The sequence below is a fragment of the Trifolium pratense genome, linkage group LG4 (assembly GCF_020283565.1).
Source record: "Trifolium pratense cultivar HEN17-A07 linkage group LG4, ARS_RC_1.1, whole genome shotgun sequence".
Lineage (NCBI taxonomy): Eukaryota > Viridiplantae > Streptophyta > Magnoliopsida > Fabales > Fabaceae > Trifolium > Trifolium pratense.
In genome coordinates this window covers 10,031,495-10,052,783 of record NC_060062.1, presented here as the reverse complement: position 1 = coordinate 10,052,783, position 21,289 = coordinate 10,031,495, and positions in this window count along the sequence as shown.

Sequence of the window (21,289 nt, the reverse complement as noted above, 5' to 3'; positions counted from 1 at the left end):
AGTGTTTAGCAAGAACACCTGCAAGATATTTCATGAAGAAAAAGGATTGATCATTTCAACTCCTATGACAGCCAATAGAATGTATGTTTTGCTTGCACCAGTTATGATGCCTCAGTGTCTTGTAGCAAAACATGAGGATATAGAACATATATGGCACTGCAGGTATGGCCATCTTAATTTCAAAGGTTTGGTGACTCTTGCAAAGAGAACAATGGTGAAAGGCCTGCCTATATTGAAAGATTCAGCAGAATTGTGCCCTGATTGTGTGATTAGCAAGCATCACAGAGATTATATTCCTAAAACAGCATCATGGAGAGCCTCAAGCAAGTTAGAATTGATTCACTCTGATATTTGTGGGCCAATCAATCCATCTTCCAATGGAGGCTGCAGATATTTCATAACCTTCACAGATGATTTTAGCAGAAAGACTTGGACCTATCCATTGAAAGATAAGTCCAGTGCTTTTGAAGTTTTCAGAAAATTCAAAGCATTAGTAGAGAAGGAATCAGATCATCAGATTAAGTGTCTCAGAACTGATAGAGGTGGAGAGTTCACTTCAAGCCAATTCAATGATTTCTGTAGTGAACATGGAATCAAAAGACAATTGACTGCAACATATACTCCTCAGCAAAATGGAGTTTCAGAAAGAAAGAATAGAACCTTGATGAATATGGTGAGAAGTATGATGTCAGGGATGAATGTACCAAAGAGGTTTTGGCCAGAAGCTGTGGTCTGGGCCACACATGTCATCAATAGAAGCCCAACATTGTCTGTGAAAGATAGAACACCTGAAGAAGCATGGAGTGAAATGAAGCCTTCAGTAGCTCATTTCAAGGTATTTGGTTGCATAGCATATGCACATGTGCCTGATGTGCATAGAAAGAAGCTAGATCCTAAAAGTGTCAAGTGTGTTCACTTAGGAGTTAGTGAGGAATCAAAAGCTTACAAGCTCTATGATCCTGTTCAAAAGAAGATAATCATTAGTAGAGATGTTGTTTTTGATGAAAAACAAGGATGGAAATGGAATGAAACAAGTGACAAAAAGGAAATTGAGTTAATAGACAATGATGCTGAAAATTCAGTACAAGCTGAACCTGCTGAAGTTGATCCAGTCACCACTGAACCAGCAGTTCAAAGTGATAGTGACATGGACACTACTAGTGAAGAAAACTATGATAACTCAGAGGATGGTGTAGGGCAAAGAGCCAGAAGACCTCCAGGCTGGATGAGAGATTATGTGACTGGTTCTGAATTGCAAGAGGAGGAATAGTTGCAAAATCTAGCAGTGTTTAGTGATAATGAGGATCCAACTTGCTTTGAAGAAGCAGTGAAATTGGCTGTATGGAGAGAAGCAATGGATCAAGAGATAGAGTCTATTGAGAGAAATAGAACCTGGGAATTGACAGATCTTCCTCAAGGTATGAAGAAGATTGGTGTGAAATGGGTTTATAAAACCAAGTATAATGAGCAAGGCAAGGTTGAAAAGTACAAGGCTAGATTGGTAGCTAAAGGGTACAGTCAGCAGTATGGCATTGACTTCAATGAAGTATTTGCTCCTGTAGCCAAATGGGATACAATTAGAACCATTCTTGCATTAGCTGCTTCACATGGTTGGAATGTATATCAGTTAGATGTGAAAAGTGCATTCTTACATGATGACTTAGCTGAAGATGTGTATGTTGATCAACCAGCAGGTTACAATAAGCAAGAGGGAAAATTGTATAAGCTGAAGAAAGCCTTGTATGGACTTAAGCAAGCTCCAAGGGCATGGTATAGTAAGATAGAATCTTACTTTGCTCAAGAAAAGTTTCAGAAGTGTCCTCATGAGCACACATTGTTCATAAAGCAAGATGATAAGAAGAATGTATTGATTGTGAGCTTGTATGTGGATGACTTGATTTTTACTGGCAGTAATGAAGTCATGTTTGAAGAATTCAAGACTTCTATGAAAAGCAAGTTCTCAATGACTGATTTAGGCAAAATGAGGTACTTTCTTGGAGTAGAAGTAAAGCAGTTTGATGGTGGGATTTTCATCTGTCAACAGAAGTATGCAAAAGAACTTTTGTTGAGGTTCAAAATGGATCAATGTAACAAAGTGTGTAGCCCTATGGTGCCTGGAAACAAGTTGATCAGAGATGAAAATGGAAAACTGGTGGATGCTACTAATTACAGACAAATGACAGGTTGCTTGATGTACTTGCTTGCATCTAGGCCTGATTTGACATTTTCTGTGTGTTTGGTGGCTAGATATATGGAGAGGCCTACTGAGATTCACTTGGCTGCAATCAAAAGAATAATGAGGTATCTCAAAGGAACATTAGAACTTGGCATTTGGTACAGAAGGAATGAGAAATTGACATTGGTTGGATGGTCTGACAGTGATTATGCAGGTGATCTAGATGATAGAAAATCTACATCTGGATATGTGTATATGCTTGGCTCAAGTGCAGTATCATGGTCTTCAAAGAAGTAGGCTATTGTCACTCTATCCACCACTGAAGCAGAGTTTGTAGCAGCTGCTTCATGTGCCTGCCAAGGTATCTGGTTAAGGAGAATTCATGCAGAGCTTGGGTAGCTGCAGGAGTGTACTATAATAAAGTGTGACAACAGCTCATCAATTAAGCTGTCAAAGAATCCAGTGATGCATGGGAGGTGTAAGCACATTGATGTGAGGTATCATTTCTTGAGGGACTTGACTAGAGAAGGAGTGGTAGAGCTCAGCCACTGCAGTACAATGGAGCAAATTGCTGATATCATGACCAAGCCATTAAAGCTTGAAACTTTTTGTAATCTCAGGGATAAGCTAGGTGTATATGATGGTCATAGCTTAGAATGATTGTTTGTTGTTGTTCATTTGTATAAACTGTTCACATGTGTTCAGTTTAGGGGAGTGTTTGTTAGTGTTGTTTAGCTTGAGGTTAGGCTCAGCAGGCTCATGGCGTGCCAATGAGCATGGTTGGGCGCGCGCAAGGCAAGCAGGCTTGGCCTGGCTTGGTCTGAAGTGACTTGGTTAGCAAGTTAAGCACTTGTATGTGTGTGTGCTTACTTGTATGTCTTGTACTCCTATATAAGGACTTGTTATGTGATGAATAAACTAGAGAATGCCACTTGAAACCAACAGTACTAAGGTACCCGTACCCGCACCCATACTTGTTCATTTTTGCGAGTAATTACTCATACTCGTGTCCGTACCCAAAATACAGGTTTTTACCCTACCCGTTATGGGTAATTTTTACGAGTGCCCACTAGGTATGGGTCAAATTGACATCACTATTCAGATGAATGAGTGAAATGTTGACTTTAACTTTCTGATCATTTTGTCAAGAGATGACCGATCATCAGTGTCCAAAGTAGTATGACAACGTGATGCATCAAAAGTTTGAATTATATACCCTATCTAGAGGATCAAATAGGGCTACGCATAGCTAGGAACAAATACAATATTAGAGAGTAGTATCAAATTATTCCCGCATGTATTGTTATGATCAAAATTCAAAATTAGCTAGAGGTCATTATTCTTCAAACATTTTTCATTGTAGTACTTTTAGTCCCTAAAGGTATACTATTTGACTGGAACAATGCATATGATTAGTCTCAATTTGTTACCAAACTTTTAAATGATTAATGTGTATTAATTGATAAATGTAGACAGAGTTTTGAGAGATGTACACCAGTCATAAAGGTTCATGTTCGTCTCGTGAACGGATGGACTAAACACATCATTCCTATCATGTAGTGTTAGTAACATAAACGTCTGTTTTTTTTTTTGTTTTTTTGTAACAAGTCTATTTAAAAGGTTAACACCTAAGTTAAACATTTATAAACTAAAAGGATTAATTTATTTTTTAAATAATTAACTTATTACTCGTTCCTTTTTAAGTATCGTTTTAGCATAAAGTTCTCCAATCAAGATAACGGATTGTTGAAGTTTTTTCCTATTTTACCTTCACTTTGAAAAAAAAATATATAATTATTGAGAAAGAAGAAATTAATTTTATGAAAAATGTGAAGTAAGAATTATTGAGAGAATAAAGGTATAATTGACAAATTATAACTTGAAACTCTTAAAACGACAATTAAATAGATAGGAACAAATAAATTCTTCTAAAACGATTAGAATTTAGAATGTTGGGTTATCACTTTTTGGAAAAATGCATAAAAAATTAATAATATCTGCATTTTTATCTAACTTCTTTTCTTTTATTTTAAAAATAAATTTATAGAATTTAGAATGTTGGGTCAACAAATTGTTAAGAAAGTGGTTAATTCATCTTGAAGTTTGTTTTGTTTGATCCTAGGTAGTTAGTTGGTTAGTCTAACTACCAAAAGTTGTTAGGAATTAGTTAGGCCAAAGGTAGTTACTTGTAGCTTAAGTAACAAGCATAAATACACCTTAGTGTATCAATTGTAATTCACTTTTCTTTGGCCCATTAAGGATGAATAAAATTTCTATTTTCCCTAAGTTTTCATAATCAGTTTTTCACCAAAATCATCAAGAAACGTTTTCATCTTGTTAAACACAGTTTTTGCAAAACTGTGTGTGTGCTTAAGCTCAAGCCTTCCTCGCCTATGAGCTCGCCTGCAGTGTGCGTGCCTGTGCCTGCAAATCAAGCATGCTGAGCCTGCCAAGCCTGCAGCTTGTGCTTGCTGAACCTTGTCTTGTGCTTCTGCTGCGCCAACAATTGGTATCAGAGCCTGGTTCAATCATAGGTAACAAGAGTGAATTGTGAAGGAATCAAGTGGAGAAACACAAAGTGAGCTGTGTAGATTGATTTCTTGAAAATTCAAGATGAACACCTAAGGTTTTGGTACAAACATTCCGATTCTTGATGGAAAGAATTGGGATAGATGGAGTGCAGTGATGAAGTCCTTATTTGGAGCACAAGAGTGTCTTGAGGTAGTGGTGAATGGATACGATGAGTTGGGAGCAAATCCAACCAATGATCAGAGAAATACCTACAAAGAAAACAAGAAAAAAGACTGCAAGGCTTTGTTCTATATCCAGCAGAATTGTGATGCACAGCATTTTGAAAAGATTTCAAAATCAACTAAGTCCAAAGAAGCTTGGGATATACTCGAGGGTTACCATGATGGTGGAACTAAGGTCAAGAAGGTGAAATTACAGGCCTTTAGGAGGCAATATGAGTCTATGGTGATGGAAGAGGATAAAAAAGTAAGTGATTTCTTCTCAAAACTTCTTGCACTTGTTCATCAAATGCAAAATTGTGGAGAGACTGTCACTGATGAAATGGTAGTAGAGAAAGTGCTTAGATCCTTAACTCCAAACTTTGATAATGTGGTAATAGCTATAGAGTATGTGAAAGATACAGCTACTATGAAAATTGAAGAATTACAAAGTGCTTTGGAAGCACATGAGATTAAAGTTCTCAGTAGAGGTTCAGAAAAGAAAGAACAACAAGCCTTGCAAGCTCAAACCAACAAGAAAGAAGATAATGGCAAGAACTACAAAAAGAAAGGCAAAGATAAACCAAAGTGGATTAAAGATCAGAGTTCAAAAACTGATGACAAAGCTGAATCCTCTAAAGGAGGAGGTTTTGCCAAAGGTAAGAACAAGAAGAAGAACTTTGATAAAAGCAAGGTGAAATGCTACAATTGTGAGAAGCTTGGCCATTTTGCAGATGAGTGTTGGTACAAGAAAGATCAACAAGAGGCTAATGTTGCAGAAGAAAGTGATGTCAAGTCTGTCTTGATGATGGCTACTATAGGGGATGAATGTGAGAAGAATGAAGAATGGTTTCTTGATTCAGGATGTTCAAATCATATGACACCACATAGAGAATGTTTAACCAATTTTGATGCAAGCAAAAGGTCTAGTATAAAACTAGCAGATGGGAGAAAACTTGCTGCTGAAGGTATTGGTAACATAGTGATCAAAAGTAAGAAGGGAGGTAAAGTGATCATCTCTGAAGTGTTATATGTCCCTGGTATGAACTGCAATTTGCTCAGTTTAGGTCAATTGGTGCAAAAAGGGTTCTCTGTAAGTATGGAGGACAATGCACTGAAGCTGTTTGACAAAATGAAGAACTTGATCTTGATGTGCAGCTTGTCAAACAACAGAACCTACAAGTGTAGAATCTCAAGTGTAGATATGATGTGCATGTCTACCACAGTGATTGATGAGGTTGAAGCACTTTGGCACAAAAGGTATGGACACTTGAACTATAGAAGCCTCAGTGATTTAAATTCTAAGGAATTGGTGTATGGCCTGCCTAAGTTTAAGACTAAGAAGTCCATATGTGAGATATGTGTGAAGAGTAAACACAGTAGAAAACCTTTTGTAGCTGAAATGCCTAAGAGAGCTAGTGGTGTATTGCAAGTTATTCATAGTGACATCTGTGGTCCATTTGAAGCTGCATCATTAGGGGGAAGCAAGTATTTCATTACATTTGTTGATGAATATAGCAGAATGATCTGGTTATACACTTTGAAGCTAAAGAGTGAAGCTTTAGAAGTGTTTAAGAAGTTTAAAGTCTTGATTGAAAAAGAAAGTGAGAAATCAATTAAGATCTTGAGAACAGATGGTGGTGGAGAGTATACCTCAAAAGAGTTTGAGAACTTCTGTACTAATCAAGGCATTACACATGAAGTTACTGCTCCATACACACCACAGCACAATGGACTAGCTGAAAGAAGAAACAGAACATTGTTAGATATGGCAAGAAGCATGATTAAGCAGAAGAATTTGCCACACATGTTCTGGGGTGAAGCAGTACTTACTGCAGCCTATATTCTAAACAAATGTCCAACTAAGAAACTGAAAGTTGTGCCAGAGGAAGCTTGGTGTGGGAGGAAGCCAAGTGTGAAACACCTCAAGGTTTTTGGCTCATTATGCTATAAACATGTACCAGATGCTAGAAGAACCAAACTTGAGGATAAAAGTGAAATAATGATACTCATAGGATATCATCCAACTGGTGCCTACAAGCTAGACAATCCAGTTACTCAGAAGGTTCACATTAGCAGAGATGTAATTGTGAATGAAGAAGAGAAATGGAAATGGGAGAAGGAACCAGTGTACAATAGTGAATTGCAGTCAACTTTCATCTATCCAAGTTCAAGTGATGAATCTGATGGAGGTGATGAAGGTGAACCTGCTGCTGAAACTATTCAGAATCAAGGTACTGATAGTGATGGTAATATGGATTTATCAAGTGATGATGATGATAGAATTCATATGATTGCAAGGACTCAAAGAACCAAACGTGTACCAGCTAGATTAAATGATTGTGAAGTTACTCAAGACAATGCAGTGAATGATGAGGGTGATCTCATTCACTTTGCATTACTAGCTGATTCTGAACCATTGAACTACAGAGATGCTTTGAAAAGTAATGTGTGGAAGAGGGCAATGGAAGAAGAGCTGAAGTCAATTGAGAAAAATCAGACTTGGAAGCTAGTTGACTTGCCAGACAAGAAAAAGAAAATTGATGTGAAATGGGTGTTCAAAGTGAAATTGAACCCTGATGGCACAATTTCAAAGCATAAAGCAAGGTTAGTTGCTAGAGGATTCTTACAGAAACATGGAATTGACTACAATGAAGTATTTGCACCAGTTGCTAGAATAGAGACTGTGAGGTTGGTTGTAGCATTGGTCTGTAAGAACAAATGGAGCCTATACCATCTGGATGTGAAATCAGCATTTCTGAATGGTCCTCTTGATGAGGAGGTATATGTGTCACAGCCTCCAGGTTTTGAAATAAAAGGAAAAGAACCAATGGTGTATAAGCTGTATAAGGCACTATATGGCTTGAAACAAGCTCCTAGAGCATGGAACAAAAGGATTGATGACTTTCTGATTCAGATAGGGTTTAAAAAGTGTGCTGCTGAGTTTGGTGTATATGTACATTGCCCTAAAGATGAAGATATTGTCATAATCTGCTTGTATGTTGATGACTTGCTCATAACTGGAAGTAGAATTGCAGAAATTGCAAAAGTGAAAGATAAGCTCAAAAGTGAATTTGAAATGTCTGATCTTGGTGAACTTTCATTCTTTCTAGGAATGGAATTTATGAGAAGAGGAGATGGTATAGTAATGCACCAGCAGAAGTATATTGGTGAATTGCTTGAAAAATTTGAAATGGAAAGCTGCAATCCATTATCAAATCCATCAGAAACAAATACAAAAATTGATGGGTGCTCAGATGAAGAGAAGGTTGATCCAACTGTGTTCAGACAAATAGTTGGCTCATTGAGGTATGTGTGCAACAGTAGGCCTGATATATGCTATGCTGTGAGTGTTATCAGCAGATTTATGCATGATCCAAGGAAGTCACACATGATAGATGCTAAGAGAATCCTCAGATATCTCAAAGGTACTTTGGAAATTGGCTTGCTATTCCCTATTGGTACAAACAGTGCAGGGAGTACTTTGATAGGGTATTCTGATAGTGATTGGTGTGGAGACATAACTAATAGGAGGAGCACATCAGGGTATGTTTTAAAGTTCAATAATGCTGCAATCTCTTGGTGTACAAAGAAACAAGCTGTGACTGCTCTCTCATCTTGTGAAGCTGAGTATATAGCAGGCACCTTTGCAGCATGTCAAGCAATTTGGTTGAATTCAGTGATGATAGAAATCAAGTGTGAACCAGTGAAGCCTCTAATCCTAAGGATTGATAACAAGTCTGCTATAAGTCTTGCTAAAAATCCAATTTCACATGGCAGGAGCAAGCACATTACTACCAGATTTCATTTCATTAGGGAACAAGTGACAAATGGAATGATTGAAGTGCAGTATTGTCCAACTGAAGTACAGCTTGCAGATGGTTTTACAAAGGCTGTGAAGCTTGACAGGTTTGAGTTTTTGAGGAGGAGCTTAGGACTGGTTGTTTGCAATTCAAGCATGAATTAAGGAGGAGTGTTAAGAAAGTGGTTAATTCATCTTGAAGTTTGTTTTGTTTGATCCTAGGTAGTTAGTTGGTTAGTCTAACTACCAAAAGTTGTTAGGAATTAGTTAGGCCAAAGGTAGTTACTTGTAGCTTAAGTAACAAGCATAAATACACCTTAGTATATCAATTGTAATTCACTTTTCTTTGGCCCATTAAGGATGAATAAAATTTCTATTTTCCCTAAGTTTTCATAATCAGTTTTTCACCAAAATCATCAAGAAACGTTTTCATCTTGTTAAACACAGTTTTTGCAAAACTGTGTGTGTGCTTAAGCTCAAGCCTTCCTCGCCTATGAGCTCGCCTGCAGTGTGCGTGCCTGTGCCTGCAAATCAAGCATGCTGAGCCTGCCAAGCCTGCAGCTTGTGCTTGCTGAACCTTGTCTTGTGCTTCTGCTGCGCCAACACAAATGACAGAATTTTTTTAAAAGAGCATCAACAACCCTAGCTAATTTAACCAGCTCCCTAACGTTATACTATAATTAAAGGTACCGTGTACAAATTGTAGAGCAAATTAATAATATTTAGGGTGTGTGGATGGTGACCAATTGAGGCAAAGTCATTAACAATAGTTTTTTTTTTTTAATATTTTGTCCCGAGAATTCACAACAATCGAAAGGAACAAATATAGGTAAAAAAAATGGACTTAACTACCTTTGTTCTCCTACCTACTGATCATATATGTTATTACTTGTCTTTTATTTTATGCTGTTTAATTGTTTTCTTCCTAATGTATTTTCCATTCAAAATATTCATATCTTGCAAGATTTAAGGAATCAAACAAGCATATATATCGTTTTCTTTGTTTTGATTAATCATAAGCATAGATTAAAGGAGTTGGTTTAGTGATTGTTGATTAAGTTACAAGCAATGGATTTTTTTGTTAATTACACTGCAAACATCTGTGTTTGCATTAGAGGAACATACATTTGTGTGTGTATACTAATTAGATATTCTTAATTGCATTAGTGGCTAGTATTCAAATTTTTGCACATTAACTATACTACTTTTATTTTATGGAGAATATGTCTTTTTATTTTATTTTATTGGAGAATTTGTCTTTAAATATGTGATTCTATCATTTTTAAAGGTAATGATTTGAATCAGGGTGTCAATAAAACTATATCCGATATTTAATGAATCTAAAAAATAAATTATTTCTTATTAAAAGAACTGATGAGAGTAAGTTTTAATGATTTACTGGATTGAATTACAAGGATATGCATGATTTGAATCATGCAATAAGAATCTGTGTGCTAATAATTCCCTCCATGGTTATTCAAATCATATTAATCTGTGTACTAATAAGCCCCGATACGTGACACGATAGCGATACAATATCGATATGGTGATATGTGAAAATTTTCAAAATTCTCGATACGATACGGTCGTGATACGTTATTTAAAAATTAAATTTAAAATTAAATATACAAATATAAACATAACTAAAATTGACAATGATAATAAATTAACATTCAAATTACTCAAACTGAGCAAACAAGTGACAATTACATATCTTAGGTTAAGTAAGTACTACCCCAAAAGAACATAACTAGTACCATCCAAAAAAATATCATCGGTACCACCAAAAAAGACGTAGTTGACAATCCATAAAGAACATCATACTCTAACATTCACTATTTAAAAAGAAACACATATTGTATCAGTCAATTATCCTCCATTTCCACCATAAAAAAACATTAATTGTCCGATACTTCTCTGATACGCGTATTGGAGAAGTATTTGACACATATCGGTAATTTTTTAATTTAAAAAATAATCTCAGTTTTGCCCTAAATAACCCCTAAAAATATCAGTTTTGCTTTAAACTAATTCCTAAAATACCAAGTTTTTATCAAAGTCTGGACAAATGCCCAAGCTACTCGGGCCGTAGATCCACCCATACCCCTAACTATGCACACATGCTTAAGGTGGGAGCAAGATTAGATGTATATTAAGTTGTACTTGTACATAGGTTCTTTGTTTCGGGGTCGTTTGACCCAACTTTTTTTAGAGTTTATGCAAATAGCTTATGCAATTTTTATATATTATTACAAGTTTGTCAAGATAGTTTATGATAAAATAGTTTATAAATTTACAATTTACACTAGTGTAAACTTATAAAATTGCATAAAACATAATTTATATTGCATAAGCTCTAAAAAAAGCTGGGCCAAACGGACCCTAAGTTGGTTAAGTTATTTTTTTCCTCTTAATTAAATTTTTGTTTTTAGTTTGGTCCTCTAAATATCAAATATATTAGGTGTACTAACATTATAGGTGGAGATAGTCTTACCTAGACACAAAAATTTGGACATAAGATTTGGGCACACATACACAAATCAAAAAAAGTAAATATAAAATAAAATAGTCACATCAATGTATATTACTTTAATTATTTTCTATTTAATTTTTTTAGCTTCATATGAGTGTGCCTAAGAAATACTTATTTGGGGTTGTGCCAATATAACTATTTCTCCTATGAAAATAGGTGGAGATAGTCTTACCTAGACACAAAAATTGGGACACAAGATTTGGGCACACATACAAAAATCAAAAAAAGTAAATATAAAATTAAATAGTCACATCAATGTATATTATTTTAATTATTTTCTATTTAATTTTTTTAGTTTCATAGGAGTATGTTTAAGAAATCCTTATTTGGGGTTGTGTCCTTATAAGTATCTCTCTTATTGGTAGCGATAGTCTTACCTAGACACAAAAGTTTGGACACAAGATTTGGACACACATACACAAATAAAAAAAAAGTAATTATAAAATTAAATAGTCATATCAATGTATATTATTTTAATCATTTTTTATTTAATTTTTTTAGCTTCATGTGACTGTGCCTAAGAAATACTTGAGGTTGTGCCAATATAAGTATTTCTCTTATAGGTGTAGATAGTCTTACCTAGACACAAAAATATGAACACAAGATTTGGGCACACATACACAAATCAAAAAAAGTATATATAAATTTAAATAGTCATATCAATGTATATTATTTTAATCCTTTTCTATTTATTTTTTTAGATTCATGTGAGTGTGTCTAAGAAATACTTATTTCGGGTTGCGCCCATATAAGTATTTCTCTTATAGGTGGAGATAATCTTACCTAGACACAAAAATTTGGACACAAGATTTTGGCACACATACACAAATCAAAAAAAGTAATTATAAAATAAAATAGTCACATCAATATATATTACTTTAATCATTTTCTATTTAATTTTTTTAGCTTCATGTGAATGTGCCTAAGAAATACTTATTTAGGGTTGCGTCCATATATGTTAATTATTTTAATTTTAACGATTTAATTTTATTTATTAAAAAAATAACCAATTGAAAAGAAAACTTACCTTATGCTCTTTACTTTTTAGATTCATCGTTAGATACATTAGATGTAAATATTGTAGATTGTCTCTTATATTTAGGATCGTATGAAGTAGCACATATGTACAACATTTTCTCCGATAAAAGTTAATCATTAAATATCTTGTATGTCATGATAAAAACATATAAAATCCAAAAGATATTAAGATGTTGGATTGGATGTATGTGCATGTCTTCTAGCCGCAAGGGGAGACTCTATCACGGCACAAATTCTGACCAGATGCAGAAATTTAACATATCAGGCAGGAACACGTACTCTTACTAATTAATTACTACTAATTAATTGAACTTTTGACTACTCATAGTTCATTAGACACTCCCTCGTGTTTTTAGAGTTCATTAGAGACACCCATAAATGAGTGGATATGCACCCTAATTAGTTGAATCCTGGCTCGGCATATTTTTTTATGAGTAAGATATGCATTCTATTTTTTGCTGAAATTGATAGAGTTTGTCGGGTGTTGAGTTAGGTCTTCATGTTGATTAAAGATCACTTGTGTGTCTTTCTTGGTAGTTGACCTTTGTTCCTCTCTCTCTTTCTGAAGGGTCCTTGGATTCTTTGTGATGGTGGGGTAGAAGTGTTTAACTTTTGGTTTGCCTTCATGTAGGCTGTTTGTGTTTTTTAGATGTTGTTAGGTATTGTCGGGGTGTACTTCTGATACTCTTTTGTATTTTGAATTTTCTATTATTCTTTTTGTTTATTATGTACTATAATATATTTACCATTGAAAAAAAACATTCCCTTATTTTTATTTTTTTGGTTTCATAGAACACTCCCTTTATTTTAACTATAAATAAGATATGAATATAGTTAAGTTTTGAGATATATAAATTCATTTTTTTAATTTTTTGTTGTATTGGTTTAGATTGTATTCGCTCCAAGACATTTTTTTTGTTATATCGGTATAGATTGTATTCGCTACAAGACAATTGTAAATTTTTAATACTACCATTATTTTATTTTTTAAAAAATTTGTTTTTTTAAAAAAGTATTGATTGAATCATTGCATCAATTATGATCATGATAAAGAATAATATCATGAACTTGTAAGTTGTATAGTAGAGAGTGACACTCATGTCTCTTGTAAACAGTGGGAGGCTAGGAGCTACTTTACCATATATTTTTTTTTACAAAATACTTTTTCCAATCCTAAAAGCCAAATAAAAGATTATTATTATAATAATATTCATAATTATACAAAATGCGGAGATTCTGGGTTCTGTTTCATTTTGGCTTTGGTGGCCATATCATATCATCATCATAATCATAATGTCTCTTATCAAATCCAATTCTTTTTGTGGCTGTGAGGATGACGGTGAATGAACAACACTTGAAGCCAATATCGAAAAGAACAAGTTGATAGAAAGACACGAATAATAGATGCATGTAGCTAGTTAATTACCTACTACATTGTTGTTTGGTAGCTAGTATTTAATCATCCCATTAAAATATGGAAAATAGTACCTTTTAAAACGAGTAGTTGGACTTGGTAGGAAGAATTACGATTCAGTGCAACTGTCATTAGAAGAAAGCTGAAACTATTTGATGTTAGAACAGATTATCAAATCAGATTAGACAGTTCAGTAGACCATATATTGATGATGAAAAAACAAAACAATAAAACAATAAATACGTATCTTAATCATCAATTTTTCAATTGTATTCCTAATTATTACTGTATATACATTACTATTTATAAGGAAACAAGTCAATAAATTATTGTGTAACTATTTTACTTTTCCATTCATCAATTATTGTAGTAGTCTCTAGAACATGCACGTGTGTGTGGTTCCTGCTCTTACCTATTTACATTTGTTGCACGCTTGAAATTTCAGGTCTTGGCTGCATTGCATAAAGACAAAAACTAAGATTTTCTTTTTGTTTTCTGTCTGCGGGCGTGTTTTATTTTGACCAAAATAAATTTTGGTGTATAAGTTTGTTGGCTTAACGTTACACAAGTTAAATATTGGATCTAATTCTAAGATTTTGGTCTTGTACTTACGGCTGGACAAAAATGCATAAACCGGGCCAAAACTATCCGGCCCGTTAGGCAGACAATTTCATCCTCATACATTTATATCGTCGTTGACATTCAATATCAATGAAACATGTCGTCTGAACACCATGAAATACTTTTGATACATGGCACGGTTCAAACCATAGTATCTAATCTAATACAAGTAACAACCGGGAGAGCCCTAAAAGATAGGTAGGAGAATCGTTATATTAGATTTTAAATAATCACATAAATAAATTTGAACACCATATTTCATCTATAACTTGAAAGCATTACGTATAAATGGATATATATGTTACTCAACATGTACATTTATGAGATTTTTAATTACATTTGACATACAAACAAAGAGCGTTACAATTGCAATAAAAGGTCTCACATTTTTTATGGACCCAACATATTTTTGTTTATCGTAAATAAAACATGAGATGATTGTCATTTGAAATATGAGAGAGCTTTTGTAAAGTCATATGTTTATATGGTCTTAATTAGACATCAAGTATAAAGTGAAACTTAAAGTTTGATATTAATTTTTTTTTATATAACGACTATATGTGGTACTAAATCCTATTAGCGCAGCACATACAATCAAGGCACACAAGCAAGCTCTGCAATGTTGCAGGCTCATAGGCTCACGGCACGCTTATGAGCAAGAACACAGAAAATAGATGTGATAAGCAAAACCAAAAAAACTATGATGAAATGATGGAAGAATGAAGAAGATAATTGAAAGCAAAAGTAAGATTTTTATTCATCCACACGTGGGCAATGAAATCTATATGAGTATATACAAGGAGTACAAATAATCACTATTTATACTATCTAAAAACTAACTAACTTGTGAACTAAGTCACTTACACATAAAGCAACTAACTCCACAATTGGTTATAACTAACTCTCAGGTTGTTGTAGCTAACTTATTAACAAACTGTAACTAATTTCCAAACTAACAAAGCATCACAACTGTGGACATCTGTACTCTGCAGATGCTCCAACATTAGTCAGCACATTTGAATTACACTTCAACAACTCCATCAACTAATACTCACAACATACAAAAAGAACAAACAACAAAACAAATTTATCTAAGCAAATAATCCATTGGAAATGGAAACCGTAAAAAACACAATTCCTAAAATATGAGAGTAAATAAATTATAACACATGTGTCAAGGTGAAAACAATGAGGTGTTGAAATAAATGGAAGGCTACATGCACGTGCAGGAGACAGAAATCTTGTGAAATCTACATTTGGTCGATCGTGTTATACATCCCGGCCGCGTATTTGTAATTAAAAGTTATAGGCTGACTCTCTCTCACGCAGCTTCTGTCTCTATCTGGTTTAATGAGTGAATAATTATTCAATCTACTAGTAATTAATTTCTCTATCATTAATATACTATAGTCATTAATATACTAGTACTACTATGACCTAAAGAAAAGACAAAATTGCATGAATACAGTACTGCACAAAGTCATCAATTTCTACACGTACCCACATGAATAAATTATGATCCGTCCAGCACACTGAAAACGAGTATGAGATAAGATTGTAAGTTACCTGGCTCATGGTCATGGATATAGAATTTGTTTGAACAAAAAAAGTGGATATATAGATGATAAATTAGTTTATATTTTATAGTGAATAAGTTAGTTTGATTGAATTTTGATTGTGTTGATGTTTTGTAGGGATCAGTTTGGTATTTGGATTGTTTCTGTGTTGGCGGTTATATTATTCATTAGAGTTATGCTCATTCTGGCTCTGGGTGTGACGATTAGCTTCAGTTGGCGGTCAGTTTCTTTCGCCGGAATTAATAAGTCTTAAGGTTCAGTTTAGGGGATTGATTTCGAACTGATTGTGGCTCGAAAGAATCATATATTTTGAACTGTTTGTACTTAATAAGTTTCAATAAAAACTCATGCCTTTTATATAAGATCACTTAAATGGAATGGAAAACAAAAAAGATAAAAAACTACAGTGTTACAAATAAGATAGATGATTTAAAGTGAAATTCTGGTATCACTAGAATGATGTTACCGAAGATGTCCCAACAACTACTTTATGAATAATGTTGTTTCTATTGTTGGCACATCTTACATAACATATAAAATACTGACAGAAAATAAATAAGGTGCACAAGTAATTGTTAACCCAGTTCAGCCAACTGCCTACTCTGGGGGATACCAATCCAGGAAGGAAATCCACTAATAGCTCTAGTTACTAAGACCTCCAGCAAACCCTAGGATTTACGCCTTAAACTAAGACCTCCAGCAAACCCCTGGTTTACGCCTTATAACCTCGACACTACTCATGCAACTTCTGCCTAGGAACTCCTAGACATGAGATCCCATCTCACTTCCACTCACACAACACAACCTGTGTTGATTATACAATGTTGGGAATAATGTGGCGACAACTTGCCAAGACAACACTTCACTTTTGCTTAAAAGCTTCAAGTGAATCACACACGGTAAACTCCGTACTTCAAAGCTTAGGAGTCACCTTAAAATAATAAACTTACTTCTTAACTCGTGTTATAGAATCCACAAGCAAGAATTACAATCAAACAATAAAAGACTCAACAAAGACTCAATTTGTGTAACTAATATTTTTCAATGAGATATTTAGTCTTGAGCTTGGTCTTCATATATATAATGATTAGGCACGCTCCTCTTTCTTCACAAATGCTCAGACGCTCCTTGAGAATCATAAAGGATGATCTGATACTTTTTCAATCTTCATTAAGGATATATCAAGACTTTCCAAAAGTGTTTAAAGGACTTTATATGATAGGATAAGTCATCCAGCTATTTCATTAAGTTTGTCTTATCCTTATAACTCCTGATCAGATCAAATCTCCATTGAGCGTGCTCTTTAAGTGGATTTCCATAAATAGCAGATGCTCTCATAAATGCGCGAGATTTCCTTGAATAAATATGATGTTGTAACATGTTTTCCAACATCTTGTTAGTATATTTGTTTTAGCAAAATTAAGCCAATTCAAATATCCAACAATCTCCCCCTTTGGCAATTTTTGGCTAAAACAATTTCAGGCCATTACCTTTGAGAGATTAAAAAGCGCAATCCTTCAAATCACCATGGTCACACAAAAGAAGGAGTGTTAGAGCATCATTTAAACAAAATTTCACATAGGTGAAAAATATATGCATCAGAGGCAGCAGCAGCGGATTTGTCTTCAAAAAGCCTCGAGCAGAATAAACGTGGTTTTTAGATCAAATGATTAATCATATCATATGTCATATGTCATCAAAGGTGTTGTGACATATGGGAGCACATCTTCTAGCACCTGTTCGTCCAATCAGGGCAGCATCCATTCAGTAGCAAACTCCCCCTGACTTCATCAGCTTGTGCATCATCTCAGGGTAAAATTTTTACTCCCCCTGAATACTTGCTTACTGCTACTTAAAAACATGTCATAACAAAAGACATAACAACATGTAGCAGAAGAAACAAACAAACCAAATGCTACTCCCCCTTTTTAGCCACAAAATGTGCCAAAACAGGAAAGTAAAGTATCCAAAGTGCAGAATTTAAACAAAGTACAGACCATGCACTCAGAAGGTGCTAAAATCCAGGGCACAAACACCCACAAACCAAATAACAAAGTGCAATAAAAACAGTAAAAAAGATTACAAAATCATTCATCATCACTGCTATCAGAGGCTTCATCCTCATCTGTAGCAGTATCATAACCTTCATCCTCATCTGCATTGTTTTGTTCACCTGCAGCAGCCACATTTGCACTAGCTTTGACAGGTACTTCATCAGCTTCCAATCCTTCAATCATCTTCAAGAACACTTTCTTCCTTTCCTCAAGCTCAGCCTGCTGTTTATCAATGTCCTGACATTGAACTTTCAAACCAGCAATAATCTCTCTTTTGGTCATAACACCAGCTCCAGCAGCAGATGTCCCAACATGATCAGTAACATTGTGATTACCAAAGAGTTTGTGATGAAAAGTAAAGCCTGATTCCCTCTTCTTAGGCGTGTCAGTCACAACCTTAATATTTGGATATCGGGCCAAGATGATTCCACATAGTAAAGATGGAAATGCTATTGGCATCTTCACAGCTGTTGATCTAATATGCTTAATGGTTTGATCAATAAAGGTCCCATAGTCATAGTCAACCTTGGTTCCTACAGCATATATAAATCTACCCAGGTTGGTAGCAACATTGGTTGCATGCTTGGTTGGCACCCAATTTGTTGACCCTATCCTATTGAGGATGGCATACTTGACATTTAACTTACTAGTGGGTATCAGTTTCTTCTTGGGCCAGACTTTAACCTTACCAGCAGTTATTTCAGCACTTACAACATCATTGGCAACCTCTAATTCACCCTTAGGTTCTACAGACCTACCTAAGTAATCATTGATGACAACAGGAGAGAAATTGATACATTTACCTCTGACAAAAAATTTGTGGTAGTCCTTGCTCAGTGGATTATCACATTCTTCAGGGATGTTTACAAGAAACTCTTTCACCAGCAGCTCATAGCAGGGACTGAAGTCACAGACTGTCTTCATCAGACCAGCTTCCTTGATGTAGTCAAAGATGTCTTGAGGAGCCTTCTTTGCAATAGACTTCTTAGGATTGGGAGATGAGATTATGGTGACATCTTCAGCAGCATCATAATCTGAGTCACTGGATGACTCCTTCTTCCTCTTCAGTGTCTCCTTTTTCTTGCTTTTTCCTCCAAGGCTCTCCACTTGTATTGGCCCCATAAGGTCTATGTGCAGCAATTCTAGCACCCTTGTTGTGGTAAGATGTTGCAACTTTGGATGTGACATCTTTGTCTGCTTCCCTATTTGGCATTCTCCACATATGCTTCCTTCCTCTATTTTGAGCTTAGGAAGACCTCTGATTGCCTCTTTAGCTATTGCCTTTTTCATGCTCTTAAGGTGCAGGTGGCCAAGTTTTTGGTGCCACAACTTTACCTCATCTTCTTTGCTAATAAAACATGTGGATAAATTGTCTTCTTCTTTAGGGATCCAAAGATAACAGTTGTCTCTTGACCTTACTCCTTTCATCAACAGCTCTCCTTGCTCATTTGTAACTAGACATTCAGTTTTTGTAAAGTTTACTTTCATGCCTTGATCACAAAGTTGGGTTATGCTGATTAGATTTGCTTTAAGCCCTTTTACAAGCAACACATTATCTAGCTTTGGTAGGCCATAGTTTGCAAGTTTACCAACTCCCTTAATCTCTCCTTTGGCTCCATCTCCAAAGGTCACAAAACTGGTAGCATATGACTTCAGATCTTCAAGGTAGTGTTCAACACTTGTCATATGTCTAGAACACCCACTATCAAAGTACCAGGTTTCTCTTGAGGAAGCTCTCAAGGATGTATGAGCTATTAGACCTGTGATCTTCTTCTTTTCTCTCCATTCCTTTCTTGTTGTAACATTAGAGAAGGCAGGAGTATGAAATTCTTGATGAACTTTTCTTGGATATCCATGCAGCCTATAGCAGAAAGGCCTAATATGTCCTTTCCTTCCACAATGATGACATGTCCAGTTATAGAACCTGGGCATAGGATGTCCCATAGATTGTTGCGACAATCCTCCTGACACAAACGTGTTGTTGATTGGAGTATGTATGGTGGCATTGTTGAACTTCATCTGCTGCTTTACTATTTCATGTTCAAAACCAATGGGCTTAGGTTTCCCATAGTTTTGTTTTTGTAACATTTCTTCAAAGTCATCAGTACCTTTGGTCATCATTTTAGCCACTTTTGTGACTTGATCCAAGTCAGTATTTAGCCTGGTCACTTCTTCACCTTGTTCAGCAATTTTACCTAGGAGATTGGATTTCTCCAGTAGCAACTGATGAATTTGACTACTCTGATCTTCAACCTTAATGTTGAGATTTTCAATGTTTGTGAGTAATTCAATTTTTTCAGCTTGTAGTTTGCCATTGATTTTCTTTTGTTTCTCCAATGCTTTGCAAACCTCTATGCTTCTATTATGAAGATCTTTGTAAGTAGCAGCTAGTTCTTCATAAGTTACCTCATCATCACATGATTCTGAGTCAGATACACAAACTCCTGTTAATGCATTAACAAATTTAGCAGATTCTTCTTCCTCTGAATCTGTATCAGACCATGAAACCACAAGGCTTTTCTTTTGCCTTTTTAGAAAGGTTGGACATTCTGTTCTGATATGGCCAAAACCTTCACATTCATGGCATCTTACTCCTCTTTCATCTTCATTTGTCTTTCTCTGAAAGCTGGACTGTTTGTTGTTGTTGAATCGACCATTTGACTTGGGCCTTTGGTCCACTTTCTTCATCAACTTGTTGAACTGTCTCCCAAGCATAGCCATAGACTCAGCTAAGCTTTCTTCTCCTTCAGATTCAATTTGTAAGTTATTAGCAGCACTTTTTGAAGAAAATGCTAGATTCTTATCTTTCTTTTCATTCCTCCTGTTCAAGCCAATTTCATAGGTTTGGAGTGATCCTATGAGTTCATCTAAATTTAGACTTGAAAGATCATGAGCCTCCTCAATGGCTGTCACCTTCATATCAAATCTTTTAGGCAAAGATCTGAGTATTTTTCCAACTAGCTCCTCATCTGAGATAGGTTTTCCAAGTACATCAAACGAATTTGCAAAGTCAAGCACATTCATTTGAAAGTCATGAATGCTTTCCTCCTCCTTCATTCTGAGATTCTCAAAATTGGTTTTAAGCATCTGAAGCTTAGATAGCTTTACTTTAGATGTTCCTTCATGAGCTTTTCTCAGAATTTCCCAGGCATGCTTAGCAGTAGTACATCTCTTGACAAGCCTGAACATGTTAGCATCCACACCATTGAAAATTGCATACAAGGCTTTGGAGTTGCCAAGTGCTAGATCATCCTCATCTTTTGTCCATTCGTCAGCTGGCTTCTTTACATCAGTTTTCTTGCCATCCTTGTCAAGAACCATTGGTGGTTCCCATCCACGCATCAC